The sequence below is a fragment of the Palaemon carinicauda genome, chromosome 6 (assembly GCF_036898095.1).
Source record: "Palaemon carinicauda isolate YSFRI2023 chromosome 6, ASM3689809v2, whole genome shotgun sequence".
Taxonomy (NCBI): Eukaryota; Metazoa; Arthropoda; class Malacostraca; order Decapoda; family Palaemonidae; genus Palaemon; species Palaemon carinicauda.
In genome coordinates, this window is record NC_090730.1 from 89,304,483 (window position 1) to 89,323,608 (window position 19,126).

At 43.1% G+C, this 19,126-nt stretch overlaps 1 pseudogene; it reads right to left on the bottom strand.

The window, feature by feature from the left end:
- Window positions 1–15,614: 15,614 nt before the first annotated feature.
- LOC137642141 (uncharacterized) lies at window positions 15,615–18,626 on the bottom strand (annotated as a pseudogene).
- Window positions 18,627–19,126: the final 500 nt, after the last annotated feature.

Here is a 19,126-nt window from a genome sequence, read left to right on the forward strand (position 1 = left end):
TGTGTTAGGCAAAAATAGTATCATCAACTTAAGAATGAAGTCTTCTTGAGAAAGCACTCCTCAAAATGAGGGCCCCCATATTAATGAAGCTCAAAATTGTCATTAGCTAATTGGAGCTGTCTTAGGGAAGAAAACAGCGTGGGCAGAGAGAAAAGCATTCCAAGCAAAATGAACTTCATGATGAGGGAGCACGGAAACTTCAAAATCATAAGTCTACCAAGTACAGATTTTATTTGGAGTAACTTGTTTGAAGTTTATATTTTGTGAAGATGATAGTCAGTTGAAGTACCAAAGTATGCAGATAGTAAGTGCTGAAAGAAGCAGGTCTATCACTTCTTCCGATCGTTCCAGCAGTACCATCATTAAGAGCACTTCATTTTCAGTCTGAGTCTGCTGCCATGAAACCAGATTTCATGTGAAGCCTCTAAGTGACATCTTGGATCAACCACGAGGGTGGGAAATCACATATTTTACTTATTCTTCCACAGATTTTACTTCAACCCAGGATTTGACAAATCCTGAGAAAGAGAATAAATATACATGACTTTGTCTTTACAGGCACAAAGGTGGTGATGTATTTACCACATCAGTTGGTGAACCAAAGGGCCAATTCGGTCCTGAAGAGAAGGGATGCAGTTGTTTACTGCTTTACCAGTCAGGTGGGGCAAGATGAAGCTCTTCCCTTAAGGAATACCCAAGTGCTGAGTCTGCGGCCCTTTTCTTCCAAAAGGATGTCAAGGCAATGGTGGAGAAATTGAGTCATGACTCCCTGGTCCATTGTTCAGTTACCTATAAGGGCCCAAGCCCTTAAAAGATGATTATATTGAGAGCTTCCAATTCTCAACCAAGAAAGTCAGGAAACAGTGTGCCTCCCTTTTGGTACCCATCTTAATCGGGGATGTTTGTTGAGCCATTAGTCAACTTGATAGCAACACATAGTATAGTATTTGAAGTCGTCCGGGACGTGGACGTATACTGTACTCATTTTTTAATGATGTTTCAGGATCACCAAAAGCTCTAATGCTTGCAGCAGGGGTGAAGGTAGTTCTCCATTGGTCTACGGTTGGCTGTCCCTGGTGGAAAAGTTAATTAGAGGATGGAGACCAACCATTAATCAACCTTTCTTCACTGAACAAGCTTGTCTTACAAACTTTGTTCAAGATGCAGACAAGTATGGTACATTCATTGTCATCAAGAAGGAAGACTGTGCTTTCAATGATACATATTTTCAAATACTGACCCATCGGTCCAACAAAGTACCTCAACTTTGTCCTTGTGAGAGTTGTGTGTCGGGTCAAAGCCCTGTGCTTCAAACTGTCAACCTCTCCCCAGGTGTTCACGCAAACATTCCTACTCATCTCATATTAAGCCTTCTTAAAATAAGATTCATATTCTGAGATATTTTGACAATTGGCTGAATCTTTCCTTTTTCAGGAGGCAGTTGCTCCAGGATCAATATAGACTGATCTGGGTAGCATGATCAATTGGGAAAAGTTAAGTCTTACTCCCAAACAGAGGTTGGAGTACCTTGGTATGCTAATACAGTGTTTCTCAACCTTTTTCTGGTGATGGCCCCCTTCAATCCAGTGCAAGTTCTTGTGGCCCCTCCATGCCAACTTTGAGTTCTAATGCACCCCCCCCCCAGCACCCGCCATCCGTCCATCCCCTTAATACGCCTAGGGAAGTAGGTCTATTAATGGTTCTAGCTTGAATAGTACCATGTACTCAAAACACTAATTTCAGGTATAAATCAAATAACAATATTAATTAGAAAAATATTTTATTTGAATACTTATTTATTTACAAAAGGAATACAAAACAAGGAATACATGTAGGTACAATTGGCTTTATCTTGAAAGGTTTCAGTGGGATCCCTGTGACTGATGCAAGGCTGCCAACTTGTCAGTGTTTGGCTTGAAAGCTGTTAGAGCGAGACGTAAATTGCCTCTTTTTTTTTTTTTTTTTTTTTTTTTTTTTTTTTTTTTTTTTTTTTTTTTTTTTTCTATGTCAAGGCGAATTCGTGTCTTTGACAGCAGGCACATCACCCGATTGAAACCAGTCTCAACCAAGTAAGATGTGGGAAAGGCAAGTAAGAGCAACTTCACATCTTTCCAGAGTATTGGGTACTACTTATACATATCTTGATTCATCCACAGCTTCTGGTGTCCTCCATGCTTGAACCTTGCTTGAGCTGTTGTGTTATTCTGAAGTTCAATGAGACATTCTTGTAGGGTGACATCAACTTCAGATACATCAATAATGAAGGGATCCACAAACCAGTGTGGCACAGTCATTTGCAGTAGGTCAGAGAAGTGAGTTTCCATATCATTATGCAACTGCTTCAGATGGTCAACATTCACTGCTAGGTCATCAAGCAGTTTGGTGGATATAACTGCTAAGGAAGGAAACTGTGCAAACTCTCGTCTTCCAAGGTTCAATCAGAACAGCTTGAGTTTCCCTTTAAATGCAGTAATTGCCTCCTAGCAGGAAAACAGGGTGGAGTTATTTCCTTGAAGCTCTTTGTTCAGAACATTTAGCTTTTCAAATATGTCTGACAGGTATAAGATGTCACTCTTTGCATCAACAAGTTTCTGTCCAAGTTCTGTTGTCCCACTAAAGAAAGAGATAACACTCCCAAAGTGCAATAAAAAATAGTGCACAGAAAGATCGCCTCTTTCAGCAATTATGTATAGATGACAGCACTTCTTTTAAAATGCGTAAAGCAGTTTCCTTTTCCTTGTAATTTCAGGTTAAGGTTATTTAAATGTGAAATTATTTAATATTTCAAGTGTTTGGAACTAAAACCTGACTTCAGTGTGCAACGCATTTTCAAATTCTTCATTGTTCTTTTCACATAATTGCTGAAAGAGGCGATCTTTCTGTGCACTATTTTTTATCAAGTTGATAGCCTTGATAACATGCCCAAGTGCTTCATGCAGACGTCCTGCTAGGTTTTTGGCAACCAGGTGCTGCCAGTGAACAACACAGTGCACACAAACGACATTAGAAACAGCTTTTTTTAAGTAAGCACTGAATCCCTGATACCTTCCAATCATAACAGCTGCGCCATCTGTTGCACAAGCCACAATGTTCTTGAGTGTAATGTTGTTCCCCTCAAAATAGACCTCAAGTTTTTTGAAGATGGATTCACCTTTAGTGTCATTCGTTAATTTCAATGCGAAAAACATTTCTTGACATATTTCATGAACATCAAGAAACCAGACAAATACCACCAGAAGAGCAAAATTATCAGGTAAAGTTGATTCGTCGAGATGAAGCGAGAATTCATTCACCTGCAGTTTTGAGACTAATTGGCTTTCAACATCAGCTGCCATCTCATCAATGCGGCGTGATACTGAGGAGTTGCTCAGAGGAATAACACTAGTTACCTCTTGTGGACTCTGATTCATGACTGTTGAAAGCACTACAGCCACAGACGGCATGATCAGAGATTCATCGATAGTATGAGGCTTACCTGCTTTTGCAATCAAATTTGCTATCTTGTAAGAAGCCAACATCCCTTTATCTACTTTTGCCACTTTTTGGGTAAACATATGATTCACTGTCATCCTTCCTTGGAACTCATCAAGTAATTTTTTGAAGAAATCTAGCGGCTTGTCTTTCTTGTCTTTATGTGTAGTCTCCAGATGCTTTTTCAGTTTGCTGGGACGCATACATTCATTTGAGAGTGAGGTCATACATAGCAGGCACATATTTCACTGTCTGCAAAAATTACCTGGTACTGTATATTGAATTGAATGATGTTTAAACTAAAGTCAAGCATGATAAACAGAATATTCGAAGCATAATAATGATTTATTTCAAAATATTACACATTTATATATTTTGTGGGTCCTAAATTTTCTGTGGCCCCCCCATGACCCCCCATTTTTCCAATTTCGTCTTGTGGCCCCTGAAAAATTCTCATGGCCCCCAAGGGGGCCATATGGCCCACGTTGAGAAACACTGTGCTAATAGACAAGGCAGCTGAGAAAGTATGTATATCCATGAGCCATTTATATCACAGACCTAGGGAGGTAGCACAACTATTTCTGATATTCGTCTACTTCCAGCTTGTCGGTGGCAATGTCTTCTGGGATATCTTTCATTGTTGGGGAAGCTCGTATTTCATGGGTGCCTCCACTTGTGATGTCCGAAGCGTCAATGGTCAGCAACCACTGATCGTCCCCTACTTTCTAGTTTCTATGGAACAAGAAGTGCAGTACAATCTGGCATCATGGCTGAACAATGAAAACCTCACCAGGGGTGTTCCATTCAACTCCCCACCTCCAGAAATGCTGTTGTTTATAGATGCATACATGGAGGGGTGGGGTGAAACCATGTGGTCTGCAGAAGAAAAGCTCCTGCACATCAATCTGTCAGATATGCGAACAGCAACAGCAGTCCTCACATTACAAGCATTCCAGTGTATTTTAATATGGCACACAGTAATGTTGATGAGCAACAATCTAACCTTAGTGGCATACATCAACGAGCAAAGAGGGAGTTTTCAGTCCCTCTGTGAATTGGTGAAGCAGATCCACAAGTGGACATTCAGTAAGGAAGTGGAGCTATCAGCAATGTTCATTCCAGGCAAAAGAAATATTCTAGCAGACACGCTTAGTCACCAGGGACAGATGGTAAGTTTGAAGTGGTCCCTACTTTCCTGCATGGTGGAAAGGCTTCTTGGCCTTTTGGGGGTCCCCATTGATAAATCTGTTTGCTACTTGGTTGAACAAGAAGCTCCAGTTTGTTGCTTACTGGTCCCAGATCTGTTGCCAGTGATGTAGGATGCTTTATGACATCCCTGGAACAACATTGATGCTTATATCTTTCTGTTAGATATGTCAATTGGCAAACTGTTGACAAATCGGGATGACCTTGGTGGCTCCCAAGTGGCCACGTGCTGAATGGTGTTTAGATCTCCTGATGCTCCTCATTGAAGTACTGAGAGAAGTACCCTGATAGCCCAACCTCCTTTGTTAGCCCCATAGGCAGAGTACCACAATTTGGTGGGATCATTAGCACTTCATGGGTGGCAAAATTTTAGCATCTTCTTCAAACGAAAGGCTTTTCATGAGGTTCTGCATAGGAGCCTGCAGAGATTGATTAAAAAATAGATTGAAATACATTATAAAAGAAAAAGGCATTCACCCCGATTAAAACGATGGTTAGTACAAGATCCCGTGATGTACCACATGCTGTAAAGTCAAATGATGGAGTCTTGGTAGGCTCCCTCCACTCCCTGTCTCCTTCCTGTAAATAGGTACCATAGGATTAAGGCGTCACTTGTATTATTACATTACATTTGGGTATTGATGTGCTGTGTGGTCTTCACCAATTTTCCTGTAAAAAGCTGGAACAGGGGATCCCATATGACATAAGTACCAAAGAACTATTGTCTCCCCTTCTCTAGAGGAAGTGTATCAATGTGCAAAGCATGGACTCAGTATGTATAAGGGAGATCCCCAAGTTCAGGCACTATTGAATTCAACACAGCTATCAGTTACACGTCATCACCGAGAAAAATCACTACAGCTAGAGACAGAGATACCTGAGCACCAAATTGCACCCAGCTGCCATAATCATGGTAGACATTAACAAACCACATCTGTTGCTTTGTCTACAAGAGAAGTGAGGAGTCTGTCCACGCTTTAGTTCAGTAACATCAATCATATGATTAATTATTTACTATTCTTCATAAGTGTTAATGTATTAAGGTTTAATTCTATGGTTACGCTTGAATTCGACAGCTTATTGCATTATTTTGCTTTCAATGTGTATGGCATAAATGGCCTTCACTACTGGTTTTTTTTTGGACAACATGGAGGTGTTTAGCTTATTACATATGAAAACACTATTTTGAATTTTTTTTTTTTTTTTACAATTCTTTACAGTAGAATATTTAACTTACAAAGTCTATAGTGTGTCCGTAGCATGAAGTTGGTTCAAGTTGTGACTGAATCTAGAATTTCCATAAGTGCAACACTGCTCATTTTACTCCCAATTATTGGATTAATGGCTCTCTAATTACCTACCCACAACTGACCCTCTCTCTCTTCTTATGAATATTATATTTATTATCCACACCATCAATGCGAGGTAAAAATTTAACTCAATGTTGTTTATGAAGACAAATAACTGCATAAATTATATGTTCTTTCCCTGTTGGCTGCTTTACTCCAGTGGCTTAAGGTGATTTGGTGTAGATCCAACATTTGCGAACAGTGTAATTCTGATTCACTCAAATTTCATCCAGAAACACCATGTTTTTGGGCCTACCTGACTTTTTTTTTGTCTCAAAAACACGTACAGTAGTGCGATCTGTTGGAATGTCAATTCTTCCCTTAAAGAATTTAAAGCTATTAACTTTGGAATATTTGAAACTAGTCTCCAACAAAATCTTATGAAGAGAGATTTTGTCACCACTGAAGGGGCTTGTTGGTATACTCTCGCAAGAAAAGGGCCGTGAAGGTAGTCTGTCTTCAGAACACCAGGCTTTGACACTTGACCCACTAACCCACTAACAGGTTTCTTCTGAAGGCTAGGATGTGACCAATACCCCTGACTTTGTGAGGATTGGACTTAGCTGGCATCTAGACATTCTCGTCAGTACCATACAAATAAGAATATTATTTATTTCAAAGTGAAAAAGGGTAATTAAGAAAAAAGTTCTATGTTTAAAAAAAACAAGTTGCCTACACATTGGGAATTCCTATATCAATATTGGGAATTCCTATATCAATATAAAGTCATTTTTGGGCTCAAGCCATGGCGTCCTGATGGAAGGTTCCTTTTTGGTAGCTTCCTTGGGTAATCACTACTAGAATTTTCCCAGAGAATTAAACCACAGGTTATCACAGAATTCTAACTTCTGGAGCGAGTATCCTAAGGGTTTCCCCTTAAGACATCGTGTATCAACAGGGGACACGCATGTATAGACGTGCCACATAGCTATCTGCACCCCATACAGTTAACGCTTCAATATGGCGGACAGGGAGTGGCTGGGAGCTGAGCCGCAGCCAATCTAGATGTGGCGATATCGGTACTCGCGATGTAAACAGACGGACGCCATTGCTTTCGATGACGTCACGTCCATCCTCATTCCTTTACTAGTAGCTCGCTCGATTGGACGTGTTTTTTCCCTTTGTGCGACTTTATCTGCTTGCATCCTCGCCATGTCTCAACCTTCAGCTTCACCTTCTTCTGGAAAGTTGAGTACAAAGGTTTAAGTATTGTTTAAATAAGCTCTGACCTTAAAGTAAATCTTACTTTTCGAGATATTTGCATTTTTGTGGCAGAGCTTTGCCAGTCCGGTCAGCGCCATTTTATGACGCTGCTGTTGCTTGCATGCCTTATTTAGTTAGCCGCAACAGCCTTACCGGTATATAAATCACTAATCAGCGCTATTAGTTATTTAGTCTTCATAGCTAGGAACTTTATATCGTGTTTTTGACGCATTAGTTAGGGTCTTCGCTGACCCCATACCAGTAGGCTTTGCTTAGCCCCTAGGCCAGTGAGCCTATACCAGTGTTAATGCATGATATTTCAGTGATCCTAGTGTTAGTTATGAAGATCTTGGCATTATTTTACAATACCATTGACAGTGATGCAAGTGTTTTTCGCCTTCAGGGACCATATAGGGGGTAGGTTATCTTGAGTGCCTTGCTAACCTAACCTTATGATAGGACCCCTATATGCTCTCTTCATCCCTAGCCCTAGGGCTTCCCTCTGGTAATCTTGTACCCTATTACATGTGATAGGACAAGACTTCTCAGAGTACTGTATCGCCTCCCCACCTAAGGGAATGACCCCTCCCTTAGTGTTGCGGACCTTAAAGGTAGGATCACCTCCTTTAAGCGGAATCGGTCCTTGACCTTTTCCTTGCGATACGTCTTCTCCCTTCCTTGATTAGGGTCTAATAACCCTAATCCAGGTTAGGTTGGGAGGGCTGGTTTATGTACCTTGCTGAATATACGCGTGCTCCGTTTTTCAGTTGGTCCACCTACTATAGGTTAGGGTGAGCATCTCCCTTCCTAGGTGGCCGCTCTGGTGCATAACCCATCCTTTCTTATAAGAAGACCCTTTCCCCCCCCAACCTATCTCTTGCCTAGCCTAACCTACCAGTAGGTTAGGCTTCATATGTCCCCTGTCCTACTCTCCACCCTAGGCTGGAGTGCTGGACCCCGTGGTGCTCCCAGTGTTGTCCGCTCTGATACATAGACCCTCCATAGTGCTATGGAGTCAGTTATCATTTGGTCGACATGAAGAGTCTCCACCCCTTCTTTGGGTACACCCTGTCCTCTCTTGGACTGCCTTAGCCCCCGGCCATTGCGGCCCCTGCTTAGGATGATAGATTCACCTCTATCATGGTGGTACCTTTTCCAGAGGTGTCTTGACTAGGCTAGTACAGCCTTGCCATCCCACCTCCATCTTTGGTGCTTGTCCCTTGCCGCCTCTACCCCGGCATTACCGCCGCTACGGGTGACTTCCTTATCCTTGCCGCCTTCCCCCGAGTGCCGGGGGATCGCCGCCGGCCGCCGGCTTACCGCCGTGGCCTCTCCATTCCCTCATAGCCTCGGCACACTGCAGACCCCTCCCGGAGTGCCGGCACTAGCAGCCGGCCCCCGGCCCCGGCTATGCTCCTTTATCATTACCCCTGTCACCCTCCGACTGCCTCCGGCTGCCGGAACCGCCGCTCCTTGCCGGCGGCCGCCGCTACCGGCTGCCGCCACCCTGGCTTCTTTGACCATAGAATGATCATTCTTGAATGCCAGAAACTCTGCTCGAGCGGCTTCCGGCGTGCCGGGGGTATGCCAGACCCGTCCGGAGGCGGCAAGATGCCTTGCACCCCTTCTCTCAGCTATCTTTACTAGCGATAGCTCCTAAAAACCGCACCTAGACGGCTTGTTAACGCAGACAAACTGGTACGGAATCGTACATTTTGTTCAGTTTTCACTCTGTCTTCTTGCGTGTTTCATCTTTCCAGCACGCTACGTGTAATTGGCACGTCTGGTTGCCGGAACCTTACTAGGATCTCATGATCCCCAGACTTTCTTGATAAGATTTCAAGCCTAGTCTATAATATGGTTATTCTAGATGGAATTCCCATTATCAAGACACCTTCCATGGAGGCCTTCGGCCACCTGGGACTGTCCGATGCTACGGCAACCAGCCGGGCGGGTTACACGAGGCATGCGTCTGTCTCCTTTCACCCACCCTTCTGTGCATCACAATTAATTTAAGTTAATATTAACTTGTTAATAATTAACTTTATATATGAGCCATATTATGACTCTACAATACTCATCGTCTCTTTCCTTTACAGGAGGAGTACGTCATGTGTGACCACGACTTCTGCCAGACTCAGTGGTCCCAGTCGAACAGATCCCCGTAGTCCAGATTACAGTGGAACCTGATGTTGTCATGGCTCAGTCCATGAATGATTATCACCTGGATTCAGAACATGATGAACGCATGTCAGAGATCTCGGAGGACACCGAGAAAACCCTTATGGCCCAGGGTGAAGGGGAGGATGATGAAGAAGAGGACCGGGTAGTGTATACCAAGTCCGATAAGGAGGATGCCCCTCCCTCCATCCCCCCTCTTACCCCTACACCGACAAAAGTATCTCTCCCGTCTACGTCCTCCACCACGACTCCTCTACCTACGGCACAGGATATGATTCGGCTCATTGAATCCGTGATGGAGCAGAAGCTCCAAGAAACTCACCAGATCATTCGGTCGTTGGGAGGTTCCAAGGAATCTCGAAAAATCTCCATCAAGGACCTCCCCGCATGCTCGAGCGACAATCCGTGGCGATTCGCCGAGCATATGGTCATCGCTGACGACAAGATCTTCGTCAGCGATAAGATCGGTTCCATATCCCTGGAAGAAGTGGGGTTCTTCCCCCGCTTTGAGGCGTACCCGGACTGTTACGTCCGTCTACGTTCAGAACCATCCTCAAAGGAAGAGACCGAACCGGAGGAGAAAATAGTGTTCGATCTCTCGAAGGCCCAGGCTATGCTTGCCAAAGCGCTTAAGAGCAGAGGCTTTACCTGCTCTGGACTTCCGGCTTTGAGCAAGAAGTACCCCACCTACGTTGCGCCCGATGAAGTGATGATACCCTTCACGGAAAAGGCCTTCGCTGCCTGCTTTAAGGCTGTAGAAGAAGGGAAATCCTGCCCTGCATTGGAGGAATGCAGGCCTTTCTCCGCAGTCACCCCGCCCGACACTAAACACTGGAAGGATGTGCAATACACCTTCGTGGTGGGCAAACTAGATCCTGACGTTGCTGGACGTCAGTTTAATGAGGACCTCCCCAAGCTAAACGATCACCTCCTTCGTAGGGAACAGGAAACGAAGGAGAGGCTGGCAGCATCTCTCACTTTCCAGGTCCAGATGGACGTAATGGCTGGCGACACCGGAGTCCCTGACCATTACATGGTCCTCGCCAAATCTCATATGGCAACCTTAGTCAAGGATCTGTACCACTTCATGCGAGCTCGTAGAGCCAGCAGAGAACTCGTGTCCTCCAGTGCCACTGTCAGACACGAACCCCGGAAACTGATTTCCTCCAACATCTGGGGCAAGTACCTCTTCCCGTCTGATCTAGTGAAAGAGATCACAGACAAGGCCGCATCTGAGAACAGGAACCTTCTCAACAAATGGGGCATGTCTAGGAAGAGAAAGCCCTCTCAGGATGACGGTCCTCAGCCTAAGAGGAAACAGTCGAAGCATAGACCCCAGCAACGTCAGCACAGACGTCAGTTTCCGGCACCCGCTACTCCCCAAGTGGCCGCTCAGCCGCCACAGACCTTTCAGTTGGTCCCACAGCCGGTCTTGTCCTCATCACCGGCCTTCAACCCCGCCTTCGAGCAGCACTCCACTACCTTTCGTCCCAAAGGTAGAAGCTCAGGCAGGGGTTCCGGCAGAGATTCCTCTCGCCGGCCCTCCAGAGGCAGAGGAGGACAGGGAGCTAGCGGCCGAGGCAGCAAGTCCTCGGGACCCCAGAAGCAATGAAGTGCTTCCGGTGGGAGGAAGACTCCGCCACTTCCAGGATCGTTGGACCTTCGACTCCTGGGCACACAGCATCATCAAGAAAGGTCTGGGCTGGAGGTGGACGCAACCACCCCCAACCTTCCAGCAATTCTTCCAACGTTCAACCCCCCTCCTGGAAGAATATGTGCTAGACCTCTTGAACAAGAAGGTGATAAGAAGGGTGAAGTCCACAAGGTTCCAAGGGAGACTGTTTTGTGTCCCCAAGAAAAACTCAGACAGACTCAGAGTCATTCTGGACTTATCCCCCCTCAACGTATTCATATCGAACGACAAGTTCAAGATGCTGACTCTTCAACAGATCAGAACCCTCCTGCCTCGAGGGTCTTTCACGGTCTTGATAGACCTGGCGGACGCATACTGGGACATACCAATGCACCATCACGCTTCCTCCTACCTAGGATTCCGACTCCAACGGAAAAGCTATGCCTTCCGGGCCATGCCCTTCGGACTCAACGTGGCCCCTCGGATATTCACAAAGCTAGCGGACGCAGTAGTACAACAGCTCCGCATCCGAAACGTCCAGGTGATGGCCTACCTCGACGACTGGCTAGTGTGGGCGCCCTCGCCCGAGGATTGTATAGAATCCTGCAGAAAAGTTACCCAGTTTCTCGAACACCTGGGATTCCAGATAAACGCGAAAAAGTCTCGCCTATCTCCAGCTCAGAAGTTCCAATGGTTAGGCATCCACTGGAATCTTCAGTCACACCGCCTTTCCATTCCAGCAAAGAAAAGGAAGGAAATAGCAGGGTCCGTCAAGCGACTGTTAAAATCCAAACGGATCTCGAGACGCCAGCAGGAACAAGTTCTAGGCTCTCTACAGTTCGCCTCGATCACAAACCCAGTGCTTCGTGCACAGCTAAAGGATGCAGCGGGAGTCTGGAGACGTTCCGCATCCATCGCTCGAAGAGACCTCAAGAGACGGCTCCCAAGCAGACTTCGACTTCTTCTAAAGCCGTGGTCAGAAGCGAGGGCCCTAAGAAGGTCCCTTCCTCTCCAACACCCACCTCCATCTCTCAACATCCATACGGACGCTTCATTGGAGGGTTGGGGAGGTCACTCCCACCAACAACAGGCTCAAGGCACTTGGTCTCCCCTATTCAAGACGTTTCACATCAACATCTTGGAGGCCATGGCGGTTCTTCTGACGCTGAAGAAACTCTCCCCGCCCCCGTCGATACACATTCGCCTGACCCTGGACAGCTCTGTGGTAGTGCGTTGTCTCAATCGCCAGGGCTCAAGATCGCCCAAGATAAATCAGGTGCTCCTGACAATCTTCCGTCTGGCAGAAAGGAAGAAATGGCACCTGTCTGCAGTTCACCTACAAGGATTCCGCAACGTGACAGCGGATGCTCTATCTCGGACAAACCCGATAGAGTCGGAATGGTCTCTAGACGCAAGATCATTCTCCTTCATCTCTCACAGAGTCCCAGAACTCCAGATCGACCTCTTCGCAACGAGCGACAACCATCAACTTCCTCGATATGTAGCCCCGTACGAGGACCCCAAAGCGGAAGCGGTGGACGCCATGACCTTGGATTGGAACAGATGGACCAAGATTTACCTGTTCCCTCCCACCAATCTTCTGCTGAAAGTCCTCTCCAAATTGAGAACCTTCAAAGGGACAGCAGCTCTAGTGGCTCCCAAGTGGCCCCGCAGCAACTGGTACCCCTTGATCCTGGAGATGCAGCCAATGCTGATCCCCCTCCCGGACCCAGTTCTCTCCCAGCAAATACAGAAGTCGACTGTCTTCGCTTCATCATCGAAAATCAAGGACCTTCATCTCATGATTTTCTCACCCTAGCCGCTAAGAAAAGGTTTGGGATTTCGAAGAAGAGTCTAGACTTCCTCGAGGAATACAAGACCGAATCCACGAGAAGGCAATACGAATCGTCTTGGAGGAAATGGGTCTCCTTCGTCAAGGCAAAGAACCCCTCGAAAATCACCATAGATTTTTGCATGTCCTTCATTCACCTTCATGGACAAGGCTTGGCAGCCAACACGATTTCTACTTGCAAATCGGCCTTGACCAGACCTTTGTCATACGCCTTCCAAATAGATCTGTCTAGTGACATCTTCAACAAACTACCGAAGGCCTGTGCCCGTTTACGACCGGCACCCCCTCCGAGACCAATCACTTGGTCTCTAGACAAAGTTCTCCACTTCGCCTCCAACTTGGACAATGATTCATGCCCTCTTAAGGACCTGACTCAGAAAGTTATATTTCTCTTCGCTCTAGCTTCGGGAGCCCGAGTCAGCGAAATAGTGGCACTATCTAGAGAAGAGGGACATATCGTTTTCAATGATTCAGGAGACCTCTCCCTCTTCCCTGATCCGACGTTTCTCGCAAAGAACGAATTACCTACCAAACGATGGGGCCCGTGGAGGATATGCCCCTTGAAGGAAGATGCCTCTCTATGTCCAGTAGAGAGCCTTAAGGTCTATCTTCATAGAACTTCAAACTTTGGTGGAGGCCAACTCTTCAAAGGAGAAACATCGGGCAGCAACCTGTCACTAAAACAATTGAGAGCAAAAATCACCTACTTCATTCGCAGAGCGGATCCAGACAGTACACCCGCTGGTCAGGATCCTAGGAAAGTCGCTTCGTCTCTGAATTTCTTTCAGAGTATGGATTTCGAAAGCCTCAAGAACTATACAGGCTGGAAATCCTCGCGTGTTTTCTTTAAACATTATGCGAAACAAGTGCACGAAGTGAAACATTTTGTGGTAGCCGCAGGTAGTGTTATGAAACCTGCTCTGAACTCTGCTTAGAACAGTGAGTTATTAGGGACTCTAACTCGTCGGGTGCCTATGTTGACCCTCAAGTGATACGTAGTGAAGCAGAAACCACCTTGTGTTTTCTTTAACTGTTCTTACCTCAGGTGAAATGTCATAGTAGATTACCACATGAGTGCTACATGCCACGTGCATGACGTGTGTTACATAAAGACTAACGTTCCGTAGAACGAGTGCCTACTAATACTTGATTCTTCCCTTTCAGATTCAAGAGCACGCCTTTATGACTATGTACATTTTTATCAATGTAAATGTTTTTTACTATTTATTGCATGACATGTATTGATTTACCTGCAATTATATAATAAAATGTCTATTTTATTACTTGTGCGTCGCCCTTGCTCCTTTCTTACTATGAAATATACTAATTGTCATAGTTTTATTACCCTTTATTCCCGGTTAAGGAAAATGCCAGGATTTACTCCGGGCATTTATTTATATAGAGCAAGTAAGTTTCCTTAGCGAATACTTACTCAATTATGAAGATGAGTCAACTCCATACACGAAGTGTTCAACCACCACTTCTTCAAGTTTGTTTCGACGCGAATACCAAATCGCTCTGACTTATCTTATGGATCTCATTGTTCCTTCAGCCTATATGAATAGCCTTCCCATGACCACTTTGATCTTAGCATAGCCCGTGGGGACTTCCATGCCAGGGGGGCAGGAAGGCAACTGCCTCACGGTAGCTCTAGTATGGACCACTATGCTTTCGGCTCAATGTTTTAGCACTCACTTATAAAGGGAAAAAGTCTACCACGATACACTAATTCTCTGGTACTCTTCCATCAGGACGCCATGGCTTGAGCCCAAAAAACGGATTTTGAGCGAAGCGAAAAATCTATTTTTGGGTGAGATAGCCATGGCGTCCTGATGGACCCACCCTGTCTGTTATCAGGTCCCGCCCTGCGCCGCTGTATCATGGTGATGAGCGAGCTCCAGACTTTCAGAATGAGGATGGACGTGACGTCATCGAAAGCAATGGCGTCCGTCTGTTTACATCGCGAGTACCGATATCGCCACATCTAGATTGGCTGCGGCTCAGCTCCCAGCCACTCCCTGTCCGCCATATTGAAGCGTTAACTGTATGGGGTGCAGATAGCTATGTGGCACGTCTATACATGCGTGTCCCCTGTTGATACACGATGTCTTAAGGGGAAACCCTTAGGATACTCGCTCCAGAAGTTAGAATTCTGTGATAACCTGTGGTTTAATTCTCTGGGAAAATTCTAGTAGTGATTACCCAAGGAAGCTACCAAAAAGGAACCTTCCATCAGGACGCCATGGCTATCTAACCCAAAAATAGATTTTTCGCTTCGCTCAAAATCCGTTAAGTAATCATATATAAAAGAAACTCTCATTTCTCTAAAAATATATAGGGTTTACAGTTTATATATGAATACGAAACAGGAATAACTCTGGTAATGAATATTACACAATAATTTTCTGTGATCCAGCAAGAGATAGCAGGCAAGAAGGTTGCTTAACTGTTAACACAAAGGAATATGTATGATATTCTAATTCCACAGCAGAGCACAAATTCAAAGCTGCTCTAACTTTGGCATAATTCCCAGTAAGTACTATCACTATCTCTTTTTCCAAACATTGGAACACTTAGGAGTTTATATTGCTCCTTGTCCACAAGAATTTATTGTTTTTGCTGGAGAGACACTGTCAAGCTTTTATTTTGCTGATTGAAATGAATTAGGCGCTTGTTACCTAACACTTTAGCTAGACTGGTATTTTAGTAAAAAGAGCTACAAAATTATTCATTTATTAACAATAAATAGAACAACTCTTAATAGTATTAGATGACACGTGGGTACACTTGAAATTGTCGAGTGGGCCGAAGATGGTAGATCCATGATGATAGATTTTGCCCCAGGTAAGGAAAATGGTACATCCAACAAGTCATTCAAGTTAAGACAATATGTCACACAGGCAAGACAAGGTAAAGTAGAGTTGAGTGTCTGCAACAAATACACAAACAATAGCTTAGAACAAATGGTCACTGTTAACATATCACTATTAAACCATAATAGCTTTACATAATAATTATTTACAAAGACAATAATGTTTACAACAAAGAGTAAATAACTTCTTACCATGTGAAAGGTTGCGGGGTTCGTAAGGTAGTGGCTATCACTTGGAAAGTAAATCAAAGGTAAACAATAATACCAAGGACACTAAAATAACGAACAGAACAACCAACGCCATCTATTAAAGCAAATAAAACAACACCCAAGGATCATAGAATGGACAACCAACGCCATCTATTGAATTAATAAAGCAACAAACACACATTCTAGTTTTAAGAAAGGAAATACCCGACAAACCCCCATACCAAGAAAAACTAGAATCTCTACAAATAACTCAAATATACAAAATATTATATACATCGGCTAAGCATGTCTGAACAGATATTATCTGACCCCTTGATATACTCAACCAGGAAATTATAAGGTTGCAGGCTAAGAGCCCATCGCATTAAGCGATCATTCTTATTCCTCATGGAATTTAGATAAGTTAATGGAAGATGGTCTGTTTGCAGGATGAATTCTGTCCCATACAGATATTCCTTAAATTTTAAGATAGACCATACAATTGCAGACCATACAATTGCATAACACTCATACAATTGCATAACACTCATACAATTGCATAACACTTTATCAATTGTAAAGTCTTTCTGCTTCTGAAAATTTCTTTCCAGCATATGACAGGCATAAGCACATTATCACTTTGTTGCAATAACACTGCACCAATACCATCCATGGATGTATCCGTTCAAAGATAGAAGGTCTTATTAAAATCTGGCAATAACAAAATAGGAGATTTAGTTAGAGAAGCTTTCAAATTATTGAAACTTTTAATTTGTTCATCAGTCCAATTCAGAATATTGCAACTCCCTTTCTTAAGCATAGTTGTTAATTGTGCAGAAAGAATAGAAAAATGTGGAATGAACTTTTTATAAAATTCTACAACTCCAACAAAAGATCTTAATTGTTTCTTTGTTTCTGGAAGGGGAAGATTTATTATATCTGCAATTCTATTATCAAGAGGTGTTAAAGAATTTTTACCAAAAGAATGTCCTAAATACTTAATTCTCTTATAAGCAAAGAAGCATTTCTTAGGGCCAACTGTTAATCCATGTTCTCTTAAATCTTAACAAAACATTTTTAAGATTAACTATATGATCTGACCAATTATTACTATGATCTGACCAATTATTACTATAAATAAGGACATTATCAAAATAACATGTAGTATTTTCCAAACCAGCCAAGACTTTTCTCATAAGTCAAACAAAAGTTTAACAAGCTGTGCTAAGTCCAAACGGCATCTTCTTGAATTGCATCAAACCATACTTTGTTGCAAATGCAGTATACTTTCTGCTTTCTAAAGTTAACGGTACCTGCCAGTATCCTTTTGACAAATCAAGCTCTGTAAAAAATACTTTATTAGCAAGCTTATGTAAAGATTCATTCATACGTGGCATGGGTTCGGCATCAAATACGGTTATTTCATTAAGACTTCAAAAGTCAACTCACAATCTCAAAGATACATCTTCCTTCTTTACGAAGACAACTGGGGAACAATATGGAGAATTAGATTGTTCAATTATATCCAATGAGAGCATTTGATCAACCCGATGGATAAATTCATCAGTTAAACTAATTGGAACAGGATAAAGTTTAGCACGAACTGGAATATTAGAAGATTTAGATTGAGCAAAATTAACAGGATTATTTGGACAATTGGGTTTAATATGTGCAATTTCTTTACATAGGTGGCACTGCAATGTTTTAAGATTATCAGCACCTACTTTATCAGATTTAGGTTGCATTCCTAACTTTGAACATTTATCAGACTTAGATTTAGAATTTCTACATTTAGTAATTCCGTGAGCTAACGCCATTTCATGAGAATTTTTACAAACCCTTTCTAAAAGAAAAGTTCGCAAATCCCTTGAACTATTAGCCAACAACTGATCCATGATCATAAAATCACAGACATCGTCATAAGATTTATTAACATCCGCTAATTGCAACCACTTATCAAAATTCTGTCTTGATCTATATGAATACTGCACAAAGCTTTCATTAGTTTCAATATATCCCTCTCTAAATTTCTTTCGATATACCTGAGGATTGACCTGAAACTCTTTCAATAAGGCTGCTTTCAATTCCTGATAATTACTTGCAATAGCAAGGTCAAGTCCACAGTACACTTTCAAAGCTCATCCCCTTAATAATGTGCCTAACATAGTACCATAGTCTTTCTGCCCCCATTTATGAAATTCAGCTAATTTCTCAAATCTATTCATGTACACATCAATTTTCTCATCAAAGGGGGGAATTTTTGGCAAAGATATTACATTCTCGCTATCTACACCACCTATAGCACCCCTATTTCTCAACTCTGCTTTGGCTAACTCATGTTTCCTGACGTCCTCCTTCTCCCTTTCTCTTTCAAGACATTCCAATTTAAAAATCCTACCCTTCTCCTTTTTGCCAACTCTAACTGAAACCTTTTCTCCTCTCTCTCAGCTAGTCTAACCTCTCTAGCCTGTTGCTTTGCTATAAATTCCTCAGCTTCAGCAGTTTTCATACCAAGCTTAATAGCCTTATCCATCAAATCACCAAGATCCATAATAATGATATTTTAATTATAAAATAAAATTTTGAATATACTTACCCGGTGAATATATATAGCTGCAACTCTGTTGCTCGACAGACAAAAAACTGTAAAAAAAAACTCGCCAGCGATCGCTATACAGGTTGCGGGTGTGCCCATCAGCGCCAACTGTCTGCCAGATACCATACTCAATGTAAACAAAGACTCAATTTCTTCTCATCCCACTGCGTCTCTATTGGGGAGGAAGGAAGGGTCGTTTAATTTATATATTCATCGGGTAAGTATATTCAAAAATTTATTTTATAATTAAAATATTATTTTTAAATATTTAACTTAGCCAGTGAATATATACTGTATAGCTGATTCACACCCAGGGTGGTGGGTAGAGACCAGTTAAATATGTTTACATCTTATGAGCTAAGAGTTTTTATTTCATTTTAGAAGTTATATAAATAACAAAAACAAAATAAATAGGTACCTGGTAAGGAAGTCGACTTAGACGATTACTCTGCCTTATAAGTAAGTCTTCCTTACGGAGCCTCGCGATCCTCTTAGGATGCTGACAGACACCTAGGAGCTGAAGTATCAAGGGCTGCAACCCATACAACAGGACCTCATCAAACCCCTAATCTGG